Source organism: Chinchilla lanigera, unplaced genomic scaffold (genome assembly GCF_000276665.1).
Source record: "Chinchilla lanigera isolate Chin_1 unplaced genomic scaffold, ChiLan1.0 scaffold00009, whole genome shotgun sequence".
NCBI classification, from domain to species: Eukaryota; Metazoa; Chordata; class Mammalia; order Rodentia; family Chinchillidae; genus Chinchilla; species Chinchilla lanigera.
This window is the reverse complement of record NW_004955410.1, coordinates 15,881,651-15,891,271: the sequence shown is the minus strand read 5'-3', so window position 1 is coordinate 15,891,271 and position 9,621 is coordinate 15,881,651. Positions and strand designations below refer to the sequence as shown.

Here is a 9,621-nt window from a genome sequence, read left to right as displayed (position 1 = left end):
ACCCAATGGAAAGCAGATTGATGATGATACAATCTTGTCCTACTGCCAGTCAAGAATCAAGGCCCACCTTGCATTACTTTTAATAAAAATGCAAAGTGCATACAGAGCTTACAACAGTTTTAAAGACAAAAAGAAATCCTACTGTGTGGTCCCAACAGTAAATTAAAAAGTGTGACAAATCAGGGCGCTGGTGAGCTGCTAATAAATACTCTGGAGTTCAGTTATACTAAAAATCAAATTCAGTTGAAATCTTCAGTAAAAAATGTTCTGTTAATCTTCAAGTGGTGCTTATTATGTGGTTTGGCATTTATGTTAAATGCATGCGTTGGATTACTTGTTACCCAGTCATAACCTCTGCTCGTTATGATTTATTTTAAGGACTTTAACTGTCCATCTTTATTTTTTCTCTTTCCTGACAATTTTTGACAATTCTGTATTTTTGTTGAAGTTGAAATAGATTTAAAGCTGTCCCTCCCATTGTTGGCAAATGCCATGGAAGAAAGTGAAGGCAGACCCCCGTGACCTGGAGATCCAAATGAAATAAATCCTGCATCAAACGAAGAAAATCTACCTCCAAAGGGTGGAAGTCCACTGAAGGCAGAGAAAGAGGAGCGCATACTATGGCTTCTGCTTCCTTGGAGACCCCTTCAGTACACAGAAAAGGTTTTATTTTGTGTTTTGTTTTGGGGTACTAGGAATCAAACTCAGGGCCTTGAGCTTGCCAGGTGTTGTGCCACAGAGCTACATCCCCAGCCCCCCAGAAAAGTTTTTAAATGGGTCTTTACAGGAGCTAAGTGAAAATGGGTCCATCCCACCAAAAAATTCCGTAATGAAATCATCTGTGTTCCAGAATGTGGAGCCAAATTCAAATGGACTGTCAACATGACTTCTACCTCCTCCTCTACTGTTCAACCCATCTTTGTCATAGATACCCTATATTTTAGGATCTAATAACACCTCATATGCCTCACCTATTTGCTTGAATTTTCTCTCTGCTGCTTTTTGATTCTCAGGATTTTTATCTGGCTGCCACTTCTAGTGTATTTCCTGTGCCTTTTTGATGTCCTCGGGTGAGGCATGTCTCTGCACGTCTAGAACTTCACAGTAACCCACAAAGTTTTAACAGGTTATTGGAACAAGTCCAAGCGTGCAGAGGACCAGTGGCAGAAAGGAAGAGATGGGAAGCTGGTCCTGGCTTTCCTCTAAACAATCTTATATTCTATCCACATACATTCTGCTTAAATTTCCAGCCCTGGGTTGGATATCCAGCATAGAAAAGCAACCACTCCCCAATAAAATGCAACAAAACACCCAAAACATTACCTACATTTAAGCATACATCCATGAAGGCTTTTTATACTATTTTCTTTTTCATTCCCTTAAGAAGGTATAAAATTCGAGCACATAAATATACGATGAAATAGAAAAGTGTAGCATATTAATTTGAAGCTCATGACAAAAACAACTAGAGTGGAAAGATAGATTTTGTCTCTGTTGGTTCTGGCTTGTATTTTAGTTTTTGTTTGGTAAGAAATACACTTATGAGTGTTTCTGCAGTTGAGCCTGGTGACTCTCCCGGCTGTGTTCATGAACACCATCATTGTAGTTTGTCACCTGTCCTGAAAACACCTGTGAGAACCTGTGTGACCTATGTCCCTATTCTGGCATTTAGGTTGCAGTAAAGACCTAAAAGTGTCAGAGGATCAAAGTATTAGAGAAGTAGGTAATTCTCATGCAATTTACAGGTGTGTGGCAATCCTGGAATTTGAGATTCTAAATCTTAAGGACGCGGAACACACAACCTATACTATTTCACCTCCCTGCATTGTCAAGTGTATATCTGGAGTGAAACTTAGAACTCCCAGTGTAAAGTAAGGATCGGTGTAAGAGGACCTCCTTGCTTAATGAGCCCTACAGGGAAAGTGAGTTGATCAAGCTGTGGACCAGATGCCCAAGGGGAAGTAAAAATCAGAAATAAATTTCCTTAAGGCCAGAGAATATTCTGTTTCCTAACGTCTTTTTCTGTGGGTCCTGTGCTCATACCTACTTCGTAACCAGAGATTTGTGCTTAGGTGAAATAGCAAGACAGAAGGCCTTTCCCCCATCAAAGCACCTGTCTGGCTGGCTTGCTGTGTGTATGCATGCCTGTTCTCTACAGTTTCCTCCTTTAAGGTCCTTTTGGGGCAGGGATGCTATCAATCTTTGTGCCGTTTCCAGATACCATCTCTGCATGAATGTTTGTTGATTCTATTTTTAACATTGCATCCTTTGTGCAAGCTGCCACAGGCTGAGATGACCAAATGTCCTGTTTTTCCTCCCAGGTTTTTCCTGGGTATGTTCCATTCTTTTGTTTATGATGCCTAGAAATGCTTTTGGGGATGGCAGTCTGTGCTTCCGCCACTGTGCTGAACCAAAATTGAAGCAAAGCTCTGTCTGTGAAACTGTGGGGCATAAGCTGCCTCGGGAATCCCTGTAGTTAAGACTAAGCAACCACAGAGAAGATGACCTCTGGCTCCAAAGCAGGGGGCTAGTTGACACGGATTTACAAGATCCTATCAAAATGAGAACCAGCCACTGTGGCAGTCCACTGCTTTCCTGATGGTCAGGGACCTGCCACCCTCTCCTCCCCACACCCCTTTTATCTCAGCCCTCCACATAGATATTAATAAATCTGCCCGGAATGGAAATGAGATTTTGAAAGCTTTTCAGGCACAGGGTGATAATGAACGTGTGAAAGGCCCTTTTTGTCTGACTTGGTCTTTTGCCTTCAGACCCTGTATTTTTTCCCCACAGGGACACTGGCCTCTTCCAGGGACAGAGTTTAAAAGAATCCTCCTCATCCCTAGATCAACTGAAACATGAAGTTTGTTATAACCCTCCTTTGTTCTTTTCCCTCTCTTTTCTTATGCCATTAGGGTTCACATCTATCTCTTCTGTTATTGCATGTTTCAAGGCAGAAACTATGCCGTATGATTTTTTTTTTTTTTTTGGTCTTCTCATTAGCTGACATCATAGCACTTAATAAATGTTGCAACAAAGCATAAGTGAATAGAATAATGTGTGTATCATGTCTTATTTTTCTTGTTGTATCTTGTGTACATTCATTCTATCATTTGTTCAAAAACACTGACTGAGATATTATATTAGGGACTGTAGTTACAAAGAAGAATAAAACATTGTTCCCACCCTCCAGGAGCCCATGGCTTTTATTGATGTAATAACTCCACCCCATGGCTCCTGGAAAGGTAGTTGTTTGCTTTCATATCTTAGAACCCATGAACAATAAAGTACCTCATGTGGCAATGACACACTAATTTCCTGCTAGAATTGTTTGCCTCCTTTTGCCCTTCTAGGTGGATGGGCATCCTGTGACTGCACATACTTAGGTGCTCTAGTCATTGTGTAGTGACTGGTCTGTCATGGGCCACAGCACATTTTAAAATAGTCTCAAAAACTGAAAGGAGAATTGATCTTGACTGGCATGTAGCGTAAGTCTAATGCTGAGAGTTTTAGATTCCTTCAAAGAGAAGACACCTCAAACATTTACAAGAAGCAGAACAAAATTTGTTAGTTTTCAGACATATTTATGGCGTGTAGCCTGCCATTTCCTTGATATTGTATAGATTTTCACTATTATAAGAGCCTGCATATTTCAAAGCTAACTTGACATTGGGAGAAATGGCTCTGTTAATTGTTCAAAAATGGTGGAAGTCAAATGGATTTATTTTGGGTAACTTTTATTGATGTAATGACTCAACATAAAGATCATATTCCAGAGATTGTGAATTACTACCCATGTAAATTCAACTTTGCAATGCCATTAATATTTTACTGCCACTGTGAACAAGGCTGTTAAATTTAAATAAAAATTTATTGGTTTGTTTCAGTAGGATGCCTCAGTATTTTTACTCACCTCCCCTTGAATATTTAATTTTTTTCACATTTATCAACATGTCTTAAATTTATTTTGTGAGTGCAAACCAGCTTTGAGAAGGACAGACTGAATGAAAATATATGTTTTGGCATGAACCTCATAACCGGAATTAATGTAAACACTATATATTATAACAGGAAAAATAATATCAACTAGTATGAAAAAGGGGATAGAGAGCCCGTGGGGGAAGGGAGAGGGGGAAGGAGGGAAAAAACAGCTGTGATATGTACATGTAACCATTCCCACGGTGAGTGTGAACTGCATGAATTGCAAACATGTACTGTTTTGTAGTGTATGTGACTTCTTTAGCATTTGTATAATACTTAGGCTAGTGATAGCATTGATTATTAGCTTAATTTTATTTCCCCACTAGAATCTCCTTGCTTTGCTTAGGCAAAAAACAAATAGATGAAGTGGCTACACTTATTGGGAAAATTGTTGGAACCATGATATCCTGTTTATATTAACTACAAAAGCACTCATGTGAGGAAGAGAAATAGAATGTATGTTCTTAAAATGTAAAAGGAAGTTCCAACAGACATCTTCTCATTAGCAGAGCAGGGGCAGTGTTTGTGCTTGGGCTTTAAGACTTAACTATTCATGGCCTGGCGCTACAGACCTTTAAGACGGGGCTGGCTTCCTCCCAGCCTCCTCCTCCCTTCCTCCTACAGCACCTATGCTGTCTTCACCCTCCCTGCCCCCATCCTTGCCACTCTGTGAACCTGGGATGCTTCCCAGGCCGATGGTTTCCTGGTTTGCTCTTTCCCTCCAGGTCTGCCAGGTGACCTCTTACTCAGTCTCCATCAGCTCAAATTTCTCTCAGTGGGAGTAGCCTTCCCTGACCTTTCCAGCCAGAGTTAAGTACGCCCATGTCTAGTTGTACTGTATTCAAGACCATGTTCCCTTGGATCAAGATTCCCAAGGCCTTGACACTGGGGGCGTGGCTTTACTGAAAGCCCAAGGGTATTAATATGTGGATGTATTTGCTTTTTGTGAGTAGGTGACGTGAGTCGTAGTGTCCAGTATGCTGCTAATTTGAAACTGGGTAGGCATCACAGCCTCATAAAGTGACTCTGCTTATACATTTCTACATGTGGATGAGCTGAACAGTTGCTTAGAATCTTTTGTTTTTGACTTCTGTTTTTGGAGTAATCATTATACACTCATGGGAGATTACTTTCACATCAAAATTCCCAAGCACCCTTTGCCTGGGTCCTCCACTGGTGATGTCTTACATGGCTGTAGTACAATACCAAAAGCAGGAAAATGGTATTGGTATATTACTATTAAGTTACACTATATATGACTTTTCAGTTTGTATCAGCAAAAGACCCCTCAGCTGACCCCTGGCTTCTGAGGAGTACCTGCCTGATCTGCTTTTGTGATCTTTGTCATTTTAAAAATGTTATATAAGTAGAATCATTCTCTCTCCCTCTCTCTGTCTGTCTGTCTGTCTCTATATATATGTATAACTTCTTGATACTGCCTTTTTTCACTAAGCATAAAGCCGAGAGATCCATTCAAGCTGTTATAAATAATTCATTCATTTGTATCACTGAGTGGCATCCCATAGTATGATTATACCAGTTTGTTTAACTGTTCACCTATTGACGGGCATTTGTGGGGTTTGCAGTTTGGGGCCATTAAAAATAAAACGTACAAACATTTGTATATAGATTTTTGTGTGCACATAACCTTTTATTTCTGTAGGGTAAATGTCCAGTAAGCTAGTGGGTCTTAAGAGAAATACATGTTTTTATAAGAAAGTTCTAGACTGCTTTCAGCAGTAACTATTTTACATTTTCACCAGTAATGAGTGAGAGAGATCAGCTTTTAAGGTGATAGTAATTTACCAATGGGAAGGTCATCTGTGTACGGCACTTGGAATCTGCTAGGGCTGAAGGCCGGCACTAGAATCTCCTTTTCCTAAGAGATACTAAGGGACTATCTGAATTATATGTTCATGGTGCTGTTGTTTAACTGAATGTTTTAAATAAATGAGTGGTAAGTTTAGGCTTTCTGCACAAAGACACATGCACATATACTGCCGTATTTTGTTGTTTTTTAGTGTTTTTATTAGCGCACATTTAATGAGAGACTGCTAGTTTCAGACACTAAAGGGACAACATAATCTAATGTGAGGAATTAGAAGTAAGGGAAAAATGTACAACTCCCAGCTCTTACTCGTTTTAGCTGTGGGTACTTTTCAGATTGTAGCTTCTTCCCCAAATATGGAGATGATAATACCAAATTTGGTGCCCTGTTATAAGTAGTATAAGCAGCATGGGCCTGGATTGTGATAAGTACTTGGTGATCCTCTGACCTTGAAGATCTCGGTGTTATGCTTTTTTTTGATTAATTTTTATGTTGAGTAGAACTAGCTGATACTTCCATTAGTTTTCAGAAGAAAGACGCCTCTGTGGATAATTTTGTAGTAAGAGCTGTGATGAACATCCTGAGTGCAGGGCCATGTTTGATACAAATAAATACCTGCCTCTTTTAAGAGTTATGGGAGATCTGTGGCTCTTATATACCTATTTTTCAGATAAAGAAAACAGAGGCTCACAGAGTTAATTACCTTGGTGGAGGTCACATATCTGGAGAAGCTGGAATTCTAACCTAGGCAGTCGGTCTCTGGTGGTCTTATTTTAACATGAACCTGTGTCTTCTCCTAGGTGGATTGTTTTTTGAATGCAGTTCTCTGCGTGGTATAAATTATAATTGCAGTGGCTCTATACTAACTAAGCACCATCAGATACGCTTGGTGCATTCACTGGGAGCCAGCTTACCAAGAAGTACAATTGAGCTTTGTCTAGAGGTCAATGGAAGCAACCACACAAACAAAATGACCTTGAATTTTAAAAAGCAAGACTCTGACTAATGGTATTTTTTAAATAGCTGTTGGGATTTTTGAGAGGCAAGATAATTACTCTAAATGACATGATAGAGAAGGTTTTGGATCATCCTGATGGGGGGAATAGCATTGTCTGTAAAACATATGATTTTCCACACACACTGTAATTTTATCTACAAAGTAGTCAATATTACAATTACCTGAGAGTGAACTGAAAGTAGTCTATATTACAGTTACCTGAGAGTAACTGAGAGTGGCCCATCCCTTCATCAAGAACTTTTAAATATATGATTTGGTATTGTTTATAATTTCAAATTTGGTAAAGCTATGAAATTTCAGGGTGTTTTGTTTGTTTGTTTGTTTTGCTTTTTTACCAAGAGGCCTCAGTTAAGTCAGTTTTTAGGACCATGTTTGAACCTTTCTCCCATATGAGTCTTCCTTAGAAAAAGATCTTTTTAATACTTGAAAAGCACATACATTTTTTTGGTATCTAAGTCTGTTGTGTGTTTCTTATCACTTCTCAGGACATTAATGGATTCAAATGCAGACCGTGTTTAAAAGCTGAAGCAGTTATAGGTAGGAAAATGGCAGACAAAAGAAAAGAAACCAAAGGATTCATGAGAAGTCTCAGTAAATGGGTGGCTTTAATGAATGTGGATTTGTTTTTAGGATTAAAGACAGACATTTGTCTGAGTGTATTTTTAAAAACACCATTGAATGAATACCTACTAGAGGCTGGGCAGTAGACCAGATGGTTGATAATACGTGATTTTATTTTATCTTTGAAAGTGGTCTTATGAAGTAATTGATGATATTATCCTCGTGTAGTAAGTGAAGAAATGAGATTGCATGTCACATGACCAGTGAGTAGCTAGGCCTCCCTTACTGCTCTTCGGTTTCTAAGCCATGGTTGTCCCCTCTCCTACCCTGGAGAGGGAGAAATAGAGGTGGGATTTGATCCTTGGCTGGGCACAGTGTCCCTCCTGTGACTCTGAGGTCATGTGTTGAATACAGTAGGCAGTTCATTTCCTATGCACATGTAAGTGACAAAGATGTGTCGATGTTAGCCATTTTCCCCATATGTTTATTATGTGTAAGAATAAATTAGAGTGAATGTTGTTTATGATGTCACTTAAAATGTTCTCTGTAATCAGGAAGACAATACTCTGTTATCAGGACAAAGTTTGGGTGACAGTTAATGCTTGGACAGAGTAGTAGGCATGCCGTATGACTTTGATACTCTGTATTTAAAAAGAAGGAAACATCATCTATGTTAAGTGGAGATAAAGCATACTTTTGTACCAGGAAGTTCTACGGTGGCCTTGGTGAGAGGCGTGTTAGTGCATGGATGGGTGTGGCACACCTCGGGCTTAGAGGAATGAAGGGAAACTGGGGAGGGCCCAAGACCCTGAGATATCTGCACGTCTATGAGCTGTCTGGCCTAGGATCATTTTCTCTGCCGATGTGTACAGATGCCATCCTAATTTGAAAGGGTAACAGCATTCATAGTGTTTCTGCTTCTTTCCCGTTGGGGTTGAGTGAAGGGTTCCCAGACAGGTGTGATGAAATAGAGGTGAAAAGCCTGGAAAGAAAAGTTTGTCACTGTCAAGAGATTCAAACCTAATGCTCAGAGGTCAGTGGTCATGAAAACAAAGCAGTTTACTCCTGTGGATTTGTCTGAAACTGTGGCAAACGTTTTGTTTATGGAAAGTAGATGAGGATCTTCCTAAGCCGTCCTAAGCCTGATGTGATGGTGCATACCTGTAATCCCAGCACTCTGGAAGGCTGAGGCAGGTGGATAGTTAAGTTCGAGCTCAGTCTGGGGATGTAGCTCAGGATGAAGCCCCTGGGTTCAGTCCTCTGTAACCTCCCCACCTCATCCCATAAAAAAGAAGCACTAGGGACCCAAGCTCAACAGAATACCTATGGGAATTTATGGGATCTCGTAACAGGGTGGAGTTCTTTCCAGGAGGAAGAAGATTGCTTAGAGCAGTGATGGTGAACCTTTTAGAGCTTTCTGTGGCACAAGCAGCCTGTAGCAGCACACATGCCATGGGCCGCCACCTCTGGCTTAAGAGAGTCAAGACTCCAAGGATACAGAATATTCAGTATATAGTGGAAAAATGCTATCTGAGATTAAAAGGGGATGAGATTTGGGGTCAGGCTGATTTAGGTTCAGATCCTAGCTCTGCCATTTTCCCCACGTGTAATGTTGGGAAGTTTTTTAATGTTGCAATTCTGTTATGAGACTATGACACATAAAAATATCTACCACTGGGTCCAGCGTGCAGTAGATACTCTATAAGTGAGAGCTGCTAGTTAATAAATGTCTCTTTTACACTGAGATGACTGTCTTAGATCATGGAGTGGATTCCCTTGATGCCAGGCTATTAGCCAAATTTTCTGTTCTTGAAGAGTGAAAAAAATGTAAAGCTATTTTTCAGTCTCTCTACAGTCCAATGGCTGGAATAATGTTACTAATAACTATAGATTTCAGCCTTTGAATGTACAAAAATATCTCCAAATTTTGAAGAATTCTAAAACTAGCAAGGAAATTTTGAAGAAACTCTCAAGATTCAGAAATCTAAGCTTCCAAGATATTTTTAGCAGATATGTTGCATTTGAGCAACTTCAATGATAGATATCATGTACTTCTGGTATCAACCTAAATCCGTATGCAAGATGTGTGAACTGTCATCAGTGTCAATAATTAGAAATTAAAGTTAGATATATCCGCAAAATATGTTCTTCAGATGTGTCCATTTATTTCTAGTGTAACTAGTAAGAAAGAGGGGTGCTAGTATCGGGTTTATTTTATTTTGAAACCAAGTTG

The 9,621-nt window shown here is 39.7% G+C and overlaps 1 pseudogene; it reads right to left on the bottom strand.

The window, feature by feature from the left end:
- Nucleotides 1-368: 368 nt before the first annotated feature.
- On the bottom strand, nucleotides 369-7,050 carry LOC102011632 (annotated as a pseudogene).
- Nucleotides 7,051-9,621: the final 2,571 nt, after the last annotated feature.